This window comes from Cavia porcellus, unplaced genomic scaffold, assembly GCF_034190915.1.
Source record: "Cavia porcellus strain 051 isolate PalLab524CR breed Dunkin Hartley unplaced genomic scaffold, mCavPor4.1 scaffold_1, whole genome shotgun sequence".
Classification (NCBI taxonomy): domain Eukaryota; kingdom Metazoa; phylum Chordata; class Mammalia; order Rodentia; family Caviidae; genus Cavia; species Cavia porcellus.
This window is the reverse complement of record NW_026947484.1, coordinates 188,108,029-188,125,092: the sequence shown is the minus strand read 5'-3', so window position 1 is coordinate 188,125,092 and position 17,064 is coordinate 188,108,029. Positions and strand designations below refer to the sequence as shown.

At 45.6% G+C, this 17,064-nt stretch overlaps 1 long non-coding RNA gene across 2 annotated transcripts; it reads left to right on the top strand.

Moving 5' to 3' along the window:
- Positions 1 to 4,666: 4,666 nt before the first annotated feature.
- On the top strand, positions 4,667 to 14,433 carry LOC134470456 (uncharacterized). Of its 2 annotated transcripts, XR_010039342.1 has the most exons (5): positions 4,667 to 4,856; positions 5,020 to 5,222; positions 6,993 to 7,036; positions 9,498 to 9,572; positions 11,735 to 14,433. It is a non-coding gene; the product is annotated as an uncharacterized LOC134470456 (long non-coding RNA). The 2 variants fall into 2 exon arrangements; XR_010039341.1 differs by having other exon boundaries at positions 4,667 to 5,222.
- Positions 14,434 to 17,064: the final 2,631 nt, after the last annotated feature.

Below are 17,064 nucleotides of genomic sequence, written 5' to 3'. Positions count from 1 at the left end.
GGAGACACATTCAAACCGTAGCAGCATTCTAGAGTGCGTGTGGAAATGCTGTAACTGTACCAATGTCTTCTGTCTTTCTGTTTTTGCTACACTGTATTTTGTGTTTTATTCCGAGAGGAGGTATCGCTTTGTAGTTCAGGCTGACAGTGACCTGCTGTATGACCTAGGTGGGCCTGCCTCAGCCTTCTGAGTTCTGAGATAACAGGCCTAGGACAGACACCGTGCCTGCTATTTCTGCTATATTTGTCAGGAGCCTTCTGCCCCAGATCAAGGTTCCCTCGTGATTACAAAATGGCTGCCATAGCAGCAGTCATTGCATTTGTATTTTAGACAGAAAAAGAAGAAAGGCCAACAAAGAGGCCTGCCGAATGAGTCAGTCCCCATGTTAAAGAGTGTTCCCCAAAAGTCCCATTCTTTCTTTTTCATCTCATTGGCTCTAAATTGGTCCCATGGCCACTCTTACCTGAAGGAGTGGCTAAGAAATCTAATTCCTCAGCTGGATTCATTTCCAGCCCCATCGAAACCAGGGCTCTGTTTGACAGGGGATGACAACCAGCGGTGTCAGCTACAACCCCAGCGCAGCTCTGGACTTACCTTTGCGTAACCCAGGACTTGTTTTTCTACTAAAACTAAGAAACATCACTTTGCTGACAAGAGGGAGCTGGAGTAGAAGAAATCCCTACATCTTTGTCTGTGGCTGTGAGCCTCAGAAAGTGAAAGGAGGGGAGCCCAGAGGTTTACCTTCCTCCCACCAGTGGGAAACTTACCACCACCCCCAAGGACTGTGGTGCGAATCAAAGAATGGGTATGGCGGGGGCTGGGGATTTAGCTCAGCGGCATAAGCACCTGCCTCACAAGCAGGCAGTCATGAGTTACCGATAAAAGAAAAAAAGAAAAAACAAAAAGGATGGGTGTGGCAAAGCCTGTGATAAACTGTAAAATATTACTCAGTGACAGGGACGATGCTTAGTCGTATTAGGAGCTGTGCCACGGCTCCTAGGGCAGGCGCTCAGTGGAAGAACAGCGTTTTCATTGAGACTAGAGAAACAGAGAAGGAGAGGGAGGAGGAGAGAGGAGAGGGAAGTGTGTGTGTGTGGGGAGAGAGAGAGAGAGAGAGAGAGAGAGAGAGAGGAGAGGGGAAGAGAAGAGACTAGAAGAAAGAGAGGAGAGAGGAGGGGAGAGATACCCCTGCTGCTGTAGAAGGAGAGAGGGGTCCAGGAACAGGGAAAGCAAGAAGGTGAGAGGAGAGGAAGAGGAGAGGGAACGGGTGAACCGAGTCCCGGTGTTCTCCGTGGGGAAAGAACGGGGAGGGGGCGGAGGGAGGGGAGGCTGGGGTCCCTGCAAAGCTGGCCCTGTGCTGCCACTTTCTCTCAGCCTTAGATCTGGAAGTCCCTTGGTACACCATTCACAATTTCATTCCTCTTTGAAAGATGCTCTCACAGCCTAAGAAATCAAAAGCTAGCTTCACGTATCTCCACACATAAGAAACATAATCAGAGCAATTTATGTCAATGCTTGCAGACTGAGCCTTTTTTTTAAAAAGTGCAGTGCAATATTCAAGTTTTAAAAATAGTTTTGACCTTGGCGTATGGGGCGGGTGGATCACGCCACCCGCCGGGTCCTTTCCCGCCAACCTCCTGACTTCAGTTCCCCCTCACTTTCTCACGTGGTGAATGACTGGGTCCTGACCACCACCCAGAGGAGGGGAGAACTGGTTTTGCTCCCTGTTGTACTGGTGACAGCACCACAGCACACAGAAGGTGGGGATTTCAAGGCCACATGACACAAAAGCCACGGGCCACAGGCTTCCATGTCTGAGCCATGGTGAGTGTGAGCCCTTCAGTGCCACCCAGCAGTCTTCCAGAGGGGAGCCTGGCCACTGGTTTCTGTGTAAGTTGGGGTGCATGTGTATTAGCCGTTGGGTAACTAGGGCCAAGTGAAGACCCCACCAGGAGCCCAGAGTGGTCAGAGAGACTGGCCAGGAGGTGGGAGGAGAGGCAGAACTGGAAGAGGAGTCAGCTTCTGGCCCAGGAGAGGCAGGGGACGAACACCTGGGCTCTTGACCTGTCTTTTGTTAAAGGCGTGATGTGTGTTTGCGTCAGAGGTGATCAGGGACTTAAAAGCTGTTTTTCATTAAAAAGACAAGAACAAAAAACTCCAAAAAATCAATGACTCTTCACTTGGGCCTGCAGATGCCTAATAGGTAACTGAAAGCATAACAGAGCTTGACTTTGAGTTTGCCTCTGTACCTTGCAAGAGGCTAGAACCTTAAACCTTGGGGTCAGACCCTCCCTCTGCATGGCTGTCAGTTGGCTGGAAGCTGGCAATACAAGGCTGACTGGTCCTAAACATACGTAACCTGTCTCAAGACTGAGGACAGCAAGACAAGAGATTTATCTTGGGATAAGGGTTTTATCCACTAAGGGCACCCAGGAGTCTCCGGTCATTGCCCTAGACCTGGGGTTGCCTTGGGGTCACCTCCAGGAGCTTTCTCAACGCTGAGGCTTCTCTGCGCAGAAACAGCCACCTCCTGGGGACTGAGGTGCCCCCGCAGCAACAATTTTATTTAAAGAGAAAAAGAAAAAAAAAAAAAACAGAAAAAGGGTACAAATAATACAGAATTTCAAAAAAATAAACAGTAAGAAATCACTATTTAATAGATTACATATTGTCATCTTAGAAATAGTTGTTCAAGTTACAAAATTAAAGCATACAAAGTGGACATTCAGTGAGACTGCAAACAGTTCTGTTCAATGATCCAACAAAAACTCAGTAATATGGTTATCTGTCTTATACACCTAAATATACATGCAGTTATATCCTTTAGAGCACTTTTTCCTCTCTTTTTTACAATAACAATTACACATTTTGGGTTTTATTACTCCTGCAGTTCTTATTAGTTTTTTCTGAAGAGAATAAAACCAAATATGACATAACAAAACAGAGTCAGTCAATTCAAAAGGATGGACATAGTACATGATGTAAAAACAGAATACAAGGTGATCAACAATGGTTACCATAATGCCTCTTGCTACCTTAAAAAGAATTGCCTAAGTCATCAGTTATAAAAAAAATTAAACAAAACCAATAAAACTGAAACATTGGAGACATTATAGGACTTCAAAAGAAGATAATAGTCAAACCAGAATGGGCATCATAGTGAATCATATTGTCTTCAAAATAGTTGCCTATACCCTCAAACTTGATACTATCAAGCAAAACAGAATAGAGTAAAATCAGTCAAAACAAGATGGTGAGAGCAATATAGGGTTTCAAATCAAGTTAATAAGAAATCAAAATTGTTACTATAATATATCCTGCTATTTTTAAAATTTATTTTTCCCTTAATTAAAAAATAAAAAAAGTAACAAAAAGAGATTGAGATAAAAGAAGACATAACAACATAACAGCACAGGTCAGAGTAGAACAATTTAAGCAACATAGTGTTTCACCACAAGATAGTCCGACATAACAGTAGTTACCATAGTGTCTCTTTCCTTGAAATCTTTGAGTATACTTCGTATACTGTAGCATCAAACATATCAAGACAATGTAAAACTATTCAAGGGAATGACAGTATTACAGGGTACTTAGAACCAACTAACAGAAAACGAACAATGGTTTCCATAGTATCTCCTTGTCTATAGAAGTTTTTGTTTGTACTATCACTTACAATCCAATAAGATACAACATGTTAAGACCGATGGAGATAGAAGAACAAAAGCTTGATGGGACTTCAAAACAAGATGGTATTAAATCAGCACTAGCTATTATGGTGTCTTATTTTCTTTAAAATAGCTGTTCATACCATCACAGACAATAAAATCAAACAAAACAAGGACTTCTTTACGCCCTGCCACCTTACAGCATCAGCGCTGAGATAGTGACCAACCACCCTAGCAAATCTTCGAAGCTGGTCTTGCTCCTTGGTTGACAGGTCGGTCTGATCCTCTGTCAGAATCACGGCCCCGAAGCCCCTGAAGCTGGAGTCCTGCCCCGATTTCTTTTTAACTGCTCAGTAAATCCACCTCTGCCCCTCACCGAGGCATCTCAGCTGGTGTGCAGTGTGTTAAAACCCATCTGGGGCAAGCAGATGTCCCCATCTGGACTTGCAGGGAAGTGGTCCAGGGACTCGGCTGACCCAGAAGCTTGCATGCTGTGGTGTGGGAGGACACAGCTCAGGCCCTACGACCACTTCTGCTCCTGCTTTTCCTCTCTCTGGCCCCTACTTTTCTCTCTGCAGCAAAGTTTCTCGCCTTCAGATGTCAGGTGGCGTGAGCCACTCTCCCTGCGGGGCTTGAGACAGAGACCACCAAGGGTGACTGCAGGCTGGGAGCAGGGCAGCTCCCCTCTCTGCGCCTCGGTGCCAGTGGTATTGTTCCTTCCCTGTCCCCTGGACCTTCCACCTCCTATCCTGGGCTCAGTTTGATTGTTGTAAGCCTCTGAGGTGACAGGGCCTGCAGGGGCGCCCACCAGCCCACGTGCCACCCTTTAACACACATGCTGCTCTTGCACTTCTGAGCCTTTGCATAAGCTCTGCTTCTGTTGGCTTCTTCCTGTTCTTGAAACGCTCCCTCCTCATGCTGATTTTTAAAAACAATGATTCATTTTAAGAATTGTGGTGAAATATACATAACATGAAACTTAGCTCTTTTTTTTTTTTTTTTTTTTGGTTTCATCTTGTTTTTCTGAGACAGGGTCTCACTATGTGGATCAGCCCTGCTTTCAGTTCACTCTGTAACCCAGGCTGGCCTCAAACTTTTGGTGATCCTTCTGCTGCAGCCTTTTGTAAAACTATCTTATGGCTTCCAAGATTCTTCTCCCTCATTTGATACCTGCCACACTCCAGGGAAGAGGTAAGAGAGACTCACATGGCCATTTTACAGGTCAGGAAACTGAGGCCCAGTGAAACCGAGCGTTATGACAAAGGCCAAGATCATTAGAAGCAGAGCTGGACTTTCCCCAAGGCTGGTGCGGGTCCTGACCAGGGTTTCTTTCTGCACCCACTGTCTTTGTAAGCTCTGTTGTCTGTGGCTGGACCGGCAGGAGTTGCAACTTCTGCCTGTGTGTGAGGCTTACTGGACATAGTGGGGACCAAGCTGCTTGTGCTGAAGAATCACATTTACATTTGGATGTGCTTGGAGGGGCCACGGTGAATCTCCAAGATCCCTCTACCCATGTTTGTGATGAAGACCACAGGGCACCCACTCAGCCTGGCGCAGGTAGGAATTCTCTTTGGGCTCCTGTACTATCTGTTCTATAGATGGCTGGTTTTGCCTGCCTATAAATTGCTCTTCATAGGGTGAGGCGAAAACAGCAATAAGATCACGTGGGGGTCCACGGAGGTCCTCAGGTCTATCTTCACGTACCGTGATGACGATGATTGTGCTGACTTTACAGTGGTTTAACGTTCTAACAGAACTTGGAGGTCCTTGGCTTCAGCATCTGGGGGACATCGGCTGATGCCTTTGGCTCCTCCTGCCGAGAAAGGTGTCCTCCCAGTCTGCCATGTGTTGGTTTGGCCCGCTGCATTCTTAGACAGGCGCATGAGCTAGGCTGTGCAGGAGGCATGCTGGGAACTGGGCGTTCTGTGGTCAAGATTAGGTCTCATCATCCTCTCCATCCCAACGTGTGGCAGGGAGCTGATACCACTGTCTCCTCCTCTGTGTCCCCAGGACACCCTCAGGCAAGGGAGGCCACCTGGACGTCTGTTGGGTTTTCTCCCTGCCTGTCCTCAGCAGCTGGCTCCACGCCCTCATGTCACAGGGACAGTTCAATGTGTCCTCCTGTGACACATGGCAAGAGGGCAGTAAACCCAAGCCTCCTGGAGGGCAGGTGACCCCCACGGGCCAGCCAGGCCTGACTCAGAGCTTTGCCTGCCAGTCCTGGCCAGCTGTTCCCTGGGCTACAACACAAGGAATCACGATGCGGGGGGCAGCATCAGGCGACGGGAAGGGTCCCGTTACGAGTCCAGGCAGTGACTGTGTCCCTGGCACTGGGGCCAAGGAGAGGAATGCAGTATCAGCCTGGCACCAAGTGGTCTGGAAGAGCAGCTGACCGTCTGTGGGGAAAGCTGAGACGAAGCTCCAAGGCTCAGGCTGGCCATCAGCCTCGGCACAGGACTGCTGACTGGAGGACTCTGACCCTCGAGACCGAGCCCCTAATACCCTCTTCCGCCCAACTGTGTGACCTTCACCAGGCTCTTCTCCTCTCCTCCAGCATTGGGCTCAATGTCGGGGGTGTTAGTATTTAAGTGATCAAAATCAAACTCAAACTTTGTGGTGTCATTATTTAAGAGCTTGGCCTGTCCTGTCAGCCCTTAGTGGAAGTGTGGCTCTGAGGGATCCGTACAGGGCCTGTCCTGTAACTTTTCCTTTTCCCTGAAACCCCTTCTGCACCATGAGCCAGGGTTGGCCCCAAAGTTCCCATTCCTAGGAGAAAAATCACTTTTATTCTGGGTGTTAGCAAATGGCCAGCAGGACTCAGGGTGTAGTGGAGGAAGGTCTTAACTGACCAGAAAATCTTCTGTCTAGTTTCTGTTTTAGTGCTGAGGCTTTGAACAATTCTCTTTCACCTCCAGGCTTGTTTCCTTCGGAACTGTGAGGCGTTTCAGTAAGGGGATTATAAAACCTTCAGTTTTGACTAATTACCCATGGAAATTTAGCTTTACTTTCTACTGCTGCGTGTCACAAGGGGGACACAGGATTAAATAACTACTGAGAAACGCAGTAACTGTAGATCAGCTCGGGAGCACAAGGAAACCTTTAATCTGTAAAATGAAGACTGCTACAAACAGACAGACCCATCCCATTTGTGAAAAAATAAAAATAGGGTCCTTAATGTTCATCTCTTGCCCACATTGGGGGGTACAGGAGAAGGTGGGAGCTTTTGGACAATGCTTGTCTCGAGAGAGAGTCAGGCAGAAGAGTGTCCTTGGCACCAGGCCCTGCTGAGATTCCCTTCATGGTAGCGCCATGATTTATTTCCCACAGACCTCGGGATTGCCTGAGAGGTTTCCAGAAGCTTCATGTGAGCGGTGAGTACCCATTATCCTGGGGCTGCCTGCCAGGACGGCGGCTTCTCTCAGTGCCTGCTGCCACCACCTGCTGACCGGGAGCTGGCCGTGGCCACCCGGAGCCCTCATGGCATCCTGGTCATGTGAGACCTGGCAGGGAGCGGATGCTCACTGGGTGCGGTATGTGGGGGAGAGCCCCTGCCATGGGGCTGTGGGCACGACTGTCACTGGGCTCTCCTGTGTGTGTCAGCGGAAAGATCACATGCCGGGAGCCCTCCTGGGTCCCTGCCACCTTGCTCCGCTGCCCACAGGGACACCCGCAGCTGCGTCTCTCATCTGTGCTGCTGACAGGCTAGATGCTCCTGTGAGCCCGAGCCACACACAGCGATGAGGAGAGGGGCAGGAACTCTCCAGAGGCCCCCACCTGGGGAGGGTCTCAAAGACTGGGTAGCCAAGTAAACCGGGGTGCCTAGACCAGGTTCACATTCCTACATGTCCATCACAGACCTGCGACAGTCACCTTTCTATAACAAAAGAGTCACCTTTCTATAACAAAAGGAGAAAAATAAAGCCAGGATGATGACTTTCTTAAAGCTAATGCTACTGGAGGAAGCGTTGTTTGGCTTTGAGATGAGAACCTTGGTATTTCTGTAATATTACCACGTTTCCCCTTATAAATGGGGGTGATGTTAGCCAGTAGGTTGGTTTTTAAAATATATCTACCAGACAGTGTTGTGAGCCTCTTTTGTCGTTAAAAATTATTTTTACTGATCTAAGAATTCTGAAATGTTTAGGGGTCACTAGGCCTTCAGAGGACTCGGGGGTGGAGGGAGGGTACGGCACAAAGGGCGGAAGGGCCAGGCTGCTCCGTGGGTGGCTTTGCTTACAGTGCTCGGAGCAGCAGGAGACCCTACCTCTCCTGCTCACCTGATGCCTCTAGCATCTAGCACACGGGCCAGTGGAAACTTCTGTAAAGTGCCCAGAAGGTGATATCGAGCTGTTGGGCCAGCCTGCCTTGGTCACTCCGTGGGGCTCCCTTCCCAGGAAGAAAGCCGAAACAGGGAACCTGCAAGTGAATGTGACTGTGTTTCAATAAAACCTTATTTATCGAAACCAGGGATACAGCTCAGTGGCACAGCACCTGCTTGGCAAGCTTGAGGGCATGAGTTGGATTCCTAGCACCAAAATGAACAAAGAAAGAAAGAAAGAAAGAAAGAAAGAAAGAAACAAACAAACAAACACCAAACCAACCAACCAAAGAAAAACACTCAAAACGGGCAGTGGGCCTGATTTGGTCAAGAGAAACAAACCCAGGACACAGTGCTGGGTGCAGAGCTGTGACAGCAGCCCAGGGCCAGGAGTGAAGGCGCGCCCTGGAGCAGTACGGGTGAGAAGGAGGTGCGATGTGCCGAGCCACCAAGATGGGGGGACAGAGGACGGGAGAAGGAAAAGCTGCAGATGTCTGGGTGAAGTCCCACTTCCTCTTCTGTGTCCCAAACCGTGCTCCCGGAACTCAGAGGCTGTCTATTTTATAGTGACCAGCTCTCCCAAACCAGAATTCTGGCTTCCAAGACTGTGCTTGCCAGAAATTTCAAAAGTCCATTTCAATAGCCCAGAGCTCAGTCTTTTGCTTCCCTTGTGCTTTCTGGTGATACCACCTCTGTTCACAGAGGCTGCTGTGCTGGGTGTCTTAGCGTTCTAGTTTTGTTTTAATGGGAGAAGATCTGGGGGTTTTAAAAAAGGGAATGAAAATGTACTTCTTAACTCACTAAGATATTTTTTCTCTCATCTTTGGTATAGTCAGAGGCAGGGAAGCCAGGGAAGGGCATTCACGTTGGTGAAGGCATGGTGTATTATCTACAAAGGTAAGAGATGCTGACCTGGGCATCCAGTGGCTCCTAGAACTGGCACTCAAGTTTGCCAGGGTGGTGAGTCTTGCTGGAGAGTCTCAGGGATGAGCTGGGAAAGTGGAGGGATTTCTAAGCACAGCAAGCACCTGAAAAGTTGAAGTTTGGTCTTCACAAGATGGCAATGCGGGTTAGGAAGAAGACAGGTCAAAGCGCTGGAGGAGCCCTGGTAGTAGCCAGAGCTCTCAGATCGAGTAACGAGTAACTTCACTGGGAATCAAGGGTCGAACTACGGTGGGGAAGGGCGTGGTTAGCAGTACCGGTCCTTTGGCTCACTCTCCTTCCTTCACCAGTCACAGCTGCCTGCCTGGCTTATTGCAGCAGACAGGGTTACACAGTCAAACACAACCTTGTCCTTCAAAAACTTAACCTCCGGTGGGAAGGGATTGGAACCTGTCATGGTTTATGTTGCCTCATGCAATTGCATTGTGCATTTGTGATTGGTTCATTGTTTAGGGTTTGGATTGGGGGTGTGAGTACTACACTGGCCCAGGGGTGGAGCCAGGATGTGATGTAATGGCAGGAAGAAGGTGTGTCTCACCCTCTTGTGCCGGTTTCTGCCTTGCTGTTTGCAGCCGCCATGAACTGTGGCCCAGCCATGCCACCTTGCCTTGGAGCCAACTGAGTATGGACTGAAACCTCCAAAAACTGTAAGAAATCAATCTTTTTTTTCCCACTTTGCGTATCAAGTATTTTGTCTCAGCAACGAGTAAAAAGTAACTAAGAGAACCCCACTGGTATTTGTTCTAAGCCCTCCAATGAGCTCCGGCCAAGGTGTGCTCCTGGGAGCTCCCTTCACAGACAGCCACAGAGAGACAGAATTCTGTGCTTCACCAAGCTGCTCAGATATTGGAGTAGAGATATTGGGAGGTCCATGTTATTAAGAACATTTAAGGGCTGCTGGATGACCATCTAGTAGGACTGTTTTTGACAGCTGTTCTTCCAAGTCTGCAATCAGGACAGTAATATTCCAGCTCCATTTCTCTTTGTATGGGTGAGGAGACTCAGGCAGCTGTGACCAGGAATTTTGCTTGGGGGCTGAGGTTTAGGAGTAGAAAGTCAGGAGGAACATGGCACACACAGGGGGAGGGAGGCAGGGTCCTGTATTCTGTTCACAGCAGTGTCATTGGCCATTGCAGGGTCCTGGACACAGCTTCCCTCTTCTGACCCTTCATGTTTTCTTCAGTGTCTTGGGGGACAGTCAGACTAAGTGTTCTCTGTGGACTATTTTAGTACTTCTCACACTGACTCCAGGAAAGGACCGCTTTTTTGGTTATAGCTTTGTTGCAATAATTCATATACCACACAATCTACTCATTTGAAACGTGTAGGTCAGTGGTTTTCATTCATGGAGTTGTGTCACTCTTCTCATCACCAATTTTCATTATTCCCCAAGGAAACACTAGACCCTCCAGCCATCACTCCTGATCCTAACACCCCCTGCCACACTCCCAGCCCTAGGCTACGTCCTGCCTCTTAGATTTGCCTGTTCCAGACTTTTCATATAAATGGAATAAAACCACATATAGTGGTTTTTTTGTGTACCTGGTTTCTTTTATTTAGAATCTTTCTAAGGTTCATTCATGCTATAGCATGTATTAGTACTCCATTCTCTAATTGCTGGTGGCTAATGACCCACCACGTTTTATTTATGCATCCACCAGTTAATGGACAGTTGGGTTGTTGTTACTTTTTGTTGTTAAGAGCAAGGCCTCTGCCTCTATTGGTGTGCAATACATGGAGCATGTTTTAAATTCCTTGGGGACAGTCCTAGGCGTGGAATGGCTCATGACACCTCTGCTCTTGTCCCTCACCCCTTGCACTCCCTGTGCTCTGGTGGCAGCAGGGGGCACCCACCCCACCTCTAGTCCAGGCTTTCAGATTCCATGCTTTTGCCCACCCTGCTGTTTCCTCTGAGAAACTCTTCCCCTGCTTCATTTTGGGTTCAAATATTGTGTTGCCAGTGACCCAGTTGGAATGTCACCTTGTTCTCCACTGCAAGTCAGTGCTGCTCACCTGTGTTAGGCGCGAGGCCCTTTCTGCTCTGAGGCTCAGTGCTTTGTGGCCAGGTCGTATTGTGCCTCCTCCTAACTGTGCTCCCCTCCTAACTGTGGACTGCGTTTGGGGTTTCCTTTTATATTCCATGTGCTTGTATGTAGTCTCTGCAGTGTTTTAATAGCAATCTCTTGATGTGCTCTTTTGTTTAATTATTCTAAGACAGTACCTAGAACTACCTCTAGACCCTCTATGACTATCAAAATGTGACAGCCTTTGGCAGCTTCTCAGAATGAAAACACACTCTCGGGGCTGAGGCTGAAGTGCCTTCTGTTTCTCCGGCCCATTCCTCCCATTTCCGCTTTGACAAAGGCACCTCAGCCTCTTCCTCACATTTCCAGCTGAAATCTAATGACTTACTCTGGAAAACAAGGTAATGTATTTTGGATTCTGATTTTGAGCATTGCTCATGACTTTGAAATTTATAAACATAGACAGCTGTCTTCCCAGATGACCTGCCAAATCATATTCCCCTAGAAAGCAGAGCTCAATTAGATGTTTAAAAGCAACAGATAGTGCATTGGACTAGATGACTTCCTGCCCTACACAAGGCAAGAAGCAGCCTTGACATTAGTCATCTGGTCTTAGATTGCGTACTTGGAATCACAAGAAATGCTTTCCTCCCAGGGCACCGTCTGGGTAGGAAGGTTCTTCCCTACATGGAGTTGAAAGCCACCATCCCGCTGGTGCCCAGCTCGGTTTCCTGGGGCGTTGACCACTATTCACCATTCTGACACATCTCTTGTTTTGAAAATAGGATCGTGGCTTCTGTGATGGCCCTCCACGCTGGACCGTGAATTTCTCCGAGGCAGACCTTTGTTCCTCCAGCACAGGGACCTCGACATCTAGCATGATGCACACTTCGTATGCCCTCAGCCTTTGGACTCCAAGGACTGCCCTGTGGCCATGATGCCATTGCACTCCACCTCTGCTAGATGGCGCTGCAGCCCACAGGACTGCAGCCGCGGGAGCGCTGCAGAGCCGCGGGTTCCGCCAGCGGGGGCGCCCAGTTCCAGGCCCCTTTTAAGCTACCGGGGCCAGCGGGCAGGAATAGTAGGTGTTTCCATTTTCTCCTCCTCTCACCAGCTCGGAGTGCTGCTGGGGTTGAGCCTTTTCTTTTCCACCTGTCTGAGGTCTAGGAAGGTAGAACCCTGCCCCTTTCCTTCCTCCACTCTCTCCCTTTCCTGGGCCTTTGGAGTGGGGCAGTTGCTGACCAGTGTGTGACCGCTGACCACGTGTCCCCCTCTCCGGCGTTGGAGGCAAGAAAGGCGCAGCGCAGGGCCGCATGCCAGTATTTCTGAGACTCAAAAAGGCTCCTGCCATTCTGATTCTTTTTCTTTTTCTGTCTGTTCTCGTTTGCTTTGTTTTCATCTTTCTGCGTGTTTGTATTCTCTCCGGGAGCCGCAGCGCCCTGTATTTCTGCCCTTTTGCGGGAGGCAGGCGGTGAGGTGCAGCGGTGAAGGGTGCTCTTTGGAAAGCTGGTGTTGGAACCTTGTTTTTGTGCCTTTCTGCTTGTATGACCTTGGGTAGGTGTTGTGTGAACCTCGTGGAGATTCAGTTTCTTCATCTGTAAAATGGAAATAATAATGATAACAATACCTATCTCAAAGGCTGTTGTGTCAAATGAGTTGTTGCTGTTAATGTACTTTAAAAAAGACCATTAAACACCAAGCACCGCAAAATGGCTATGATAGAACTTACAGTTGGAGCTCAGGGTTGCATGTTTAATGCACCCCTATTTTGGTTTGTGAGCTCCAGGAAGGCAGAGGGTGTGGGGATGGGGTGGGGATGTCTGTCTTGTTTACTGTCATATCTTCATTAAAATTTTTAGAAGGCCTAAAGTCCGTTTTGTTTGTCCTGTATGATAAAAATGAACTATAATCATGATGTATAATTGCTTATCCATTAAAATTAGGATTTAGTGGGGTGTGATGGCTCATGCCTGTAATCCCAGCTTCCTGGGAGGCTGAAGCAAGTTTGAGTCCAGCCTGGGAAACGTGTGAGATCTTGTCTCAAAACAACAAATCAGAATGGGATGAGGATGGAAATTCAGTGCCAAGGCCCTAATGTCAATCTCCACTAACGCCAATAAAATCAGCATGTAAAATATTGGCTAGAATATAAGATGAGCGCTTTGTTTTATGGTGCACAGAATGTAAAATGGTAGAAACTTTTTGGAAGACAATTTGACAGTATGTGGGAAGAGCCTGAAAAAAAATCAACCAATAAGAGTACTGTTAATTTCTTTTTAGATGAGCGCTCAGGCATTCCTAAGTTTTAAATACAAAGATATTCCTAAGCACACTTACTATTTTATTAAAAATCACTGACAACTGAACATAAGTACTTAAGTGGTTAAATAAATGACGACCTGCCCACTTGATGGAATATTACACAGTCATTAAGCGAACCTTTCCGTGGAATAGTTAATGATGTGGGAAACTTGCCTGATACAAGTTTAAGTGTTGAATGGATAAGGAAAACGTGGTTTACACAAAATGCAGAGCTATTGTGCTATAAGGAAAGATAAATTTAAGTCATATTTGTAGGAAAATGAATGCAGCTCAAAACGATATTGTTAGATGAAATAAATCAGATACACAAGCTTAAATATTGAATGGCTTCTCTTACAGTAAATGCAAAGTATAAATAGGCAGTGAAATAAAAGATGATAGGAAGCGGAAAGATTTTTCTGAGAGGGGAAGGGATTAAGAGATGGAGGAAGGAGGCAGGGAAAGGAAGGAAATAAATGGGCAAGAAAAGGAATTAAGATGTTTATGTATATGTACCAGCTCCACACAAGAATATAAACATTATATTTTACAAACGTACCACTAATAAATAAAAATTTAAAAAAGAATGGACACATTGCTTACCTTCTAGAGTCCCAATTTCTTTTATCTGTACAATTATGGTAATAATAGTAGCTGTGTCACAAGATTGTTACAAAAGTATTTTCAAAAGCTTAAACTTGTATTGTGTTAATACTTATCAGCTCTGGGCATTGGAATAAAGCTTTAATAAATGATAGCTCCTGCCATGAAACATATGTAACAGAACAGGACTGGAAGGAAATTGATCAGGGTGTTTAACAATGCCCAGCTGGGCTCAAACTTGTGACGCTGCCTCAGTTTTCCAGGGTGCTAGAATCACAGGTATGTGCCAGCACGTCTGGAAGACTGTGGGAATTTCATTTCATATATTTTATAAAGTAAAATGTGTGGGAAGGGACTGTACAGATTGGACCATAGTAGGTACTCAATAAAAGGTATTCGGTGTTGTCCAGTTTTCTGTATTCCTTTTGCCTTTGTTAATTAATTAGTGAACCTTGACATGTATTTTATGGCAGCCACTAGGTTAGACGGCAGGGTGGACTGCTTGGGAACTTTTTTTTTTTGTGTTGCGAGTCCAATTCTGTTCGCATCATCTTCTATTTTAAGGTCCTCCTAAATAATCCTTGCTTGGGGCCTTTTTGAAGTCATTAAAAAAAATAACATGTCCTTTCTATGACTCAGTAGTTTTTCTGTTGTCATTTCTTTCGCAGACTTTCCTTTTTCACAATAAATTCCATGACTATCTTAACCGCCTCCCCCTGATTTTATCCCACACCACACACCCCTTTCCTGTCCAAAATAAATAAAACTTCATCTCACCCCTGCAAGTGAAGTTAAGATTGTTGATTACAATCATTTCTGTCTTTTAAGTCCAAATAAAAATTAAGCGTATGAGTCAGTTGGGATTCTAAATCTGAGGGAAAGAATGACTAATTTGATGAAAGATATTGGGAAATTTGACCAATTATTTTGGAAAAAAAGAAGCAAGATTCCTATGGCATACCACACAACAAAATAAATTCCAGATGCATTAAAAAAATAGCTAAGAGAACCTGAAGAAGATATTGATCAGGATTTCATCTCCAAATGAGGAATACCATCCCAAACACCTATGGTATGCAAAAGTTTATGTGTCTAAATAAACTTAAAATATCTTCTAAATCGACCAAGTCCAGAGCAAAAAAGGAAACAGAAATATTTTTTAAGGTTAATGACCAGGATCAATGTCCTGAAGCTAGAAAATGTCTTTAAAAATTAATGAGAAAATTTGAATAATTTTTAGAAAAATGAACAGATAAGCAAAGTTAGAAGATGAATGACAGGCCAGGCGACAATTTTTGCAGCATGTAAAACAGATAAAGCATTTATCAAGTGTTAATCATATAAAGAACCCCTCTGAATCAATATGAAAAAAGACATCTCAACATAATTACAGAAACTAGCAGAGGATGCATATGCACAAGTCCCTGGATAAGAAATAAAAATATCAACAAAGATATGAAAAGATGTTCAAACTCATCAATGACAGGGAAATGCAACTTTTAAAGCCTCCTTTCCACCCAACAGATTAGCAAACATTAAAAGTGGTAATCAATATGGGGGAAGTAAGAGTTCCCTTAAACTCCCACATGTAAATTGGTGAGTCTTTTGGAGGGGAATCTGGTAGTACCTTTAAAAAATATTCATTGTCTTTGGCCTATCAATTCTTCTTTAAGGAATTTACACTCAGAAGTACTCAGATATATGCACAGGGATGTAGGCACAAAGGTGCCAACTGCTTATTAGGTGAAAAACTTGGAGCTTTAACAGAAGTGCAGCACACCAGTGTGTGCATAAGGATTTTCACAAAGGTTTTAGAAAGACTTGCGAGTGTCTCAGATGTCCAATAAGAGACAAATTATGTGTATCCTCTTAATGGAATACTATTTAACTTGTAAAATGAATGAGGTAGATTTATATGTACGCAGAGAGAGATGTTCATAATAATAAAAAACTAATGATGTCCAAAACTACTGCTTTAAACACCAGCTTTCAGGGATTTAGGAAAGTCTGATACTATTTGTGTAAGCAAAAATATAACTAGCAAAAGAGTTGTGTCCTTTGTGGGTGAGAGCAGTGACCCTTCTACAGTGTGTATGTGTACGACCTTGCTGATCCCTATCCCCTGCTCTCTGTTCCCAGTACTCCCTACTTTGAGCAAATTGCAGTTCAGCAAGGCTCTTTTTTTTTTTTTTTTTTTTGGTCTTTTTCCTTTTTTATCGGTACTGGGGATCGAACTCACGACTGCTGACTAGCAAGACGGGTGCTTATGCCGCTGAGCTAAACCTCCAGACCCCCTCTTTCTAAGCATTCTTTCTCTCTACAGTCTGCTGTGTGGACCCGTGTAGGACATGACTCCATTATTGGATTCTCCAGGCTTCTTAGGAAAAGAATGGGATGCTCACTATTTTCCCATCAGTATAATGAAGGACACACTAGAAGCAGCTCCCAGACTTGTTTTGGCTGGGAACCAGGAATTCTTCCTGCATTTACAGTGAACCATAGGCAGGCTGGGCAGGAGGACGCTCCATCTCAGAAGGAAGGGGAAAGATGGGCGGAGGATGAGACTATGAAGTCTTTCTGGCTGGCTCTGTCTCTCAGGGTCTTCTTTCTCATGTGAAGATAAAATTTGCTTCTTGGAGGCTTTACCTTTTGTTTCATTTCTGCCCTTGGGATCAAGCCTATTTTCCTAAAGAGCACCCTTTAGAAATCCTAAGGCACTGTCCCGTTCTCCCTAGTGTTAGTTTCATAAGTAGAGTTTCCCTATTACCTGCAAGATTCTAACAGAGGTTATAGTGCTATTATTAGGGAAATTGATGAGGGATCCCATGAATGAGAGACCGAATTGGATGAATCTACTAACTCATGGTGCCTCAAAATCCCTTCAGATTTTATGAATCTATGGCTTAGTGGTGAAAGGCTATGTTTCTTTTCATTATCTACTCATATCTGTGGTCTTCATCTCTGCATAGAGAGCACTAGCACGTGTGATAAAGAGGGTTTTTCTAGATGAATAGATGGTAGAAAAATGATTCATACTCCCAGAGTTGGAAAGAAAGAGATTCTCAATCATTTCCAGATGCTTAACTTTAGAAGGGAGAAGAGGTGATTCTTCTGAGTGAAGATTCTTGTGGGAAGACTTTTTGTCTTTTGAGTTGTGATGTGAATGAATCTGAATCTGTGAGGGTCTATGTTATGGTTTGTATTTGGATGC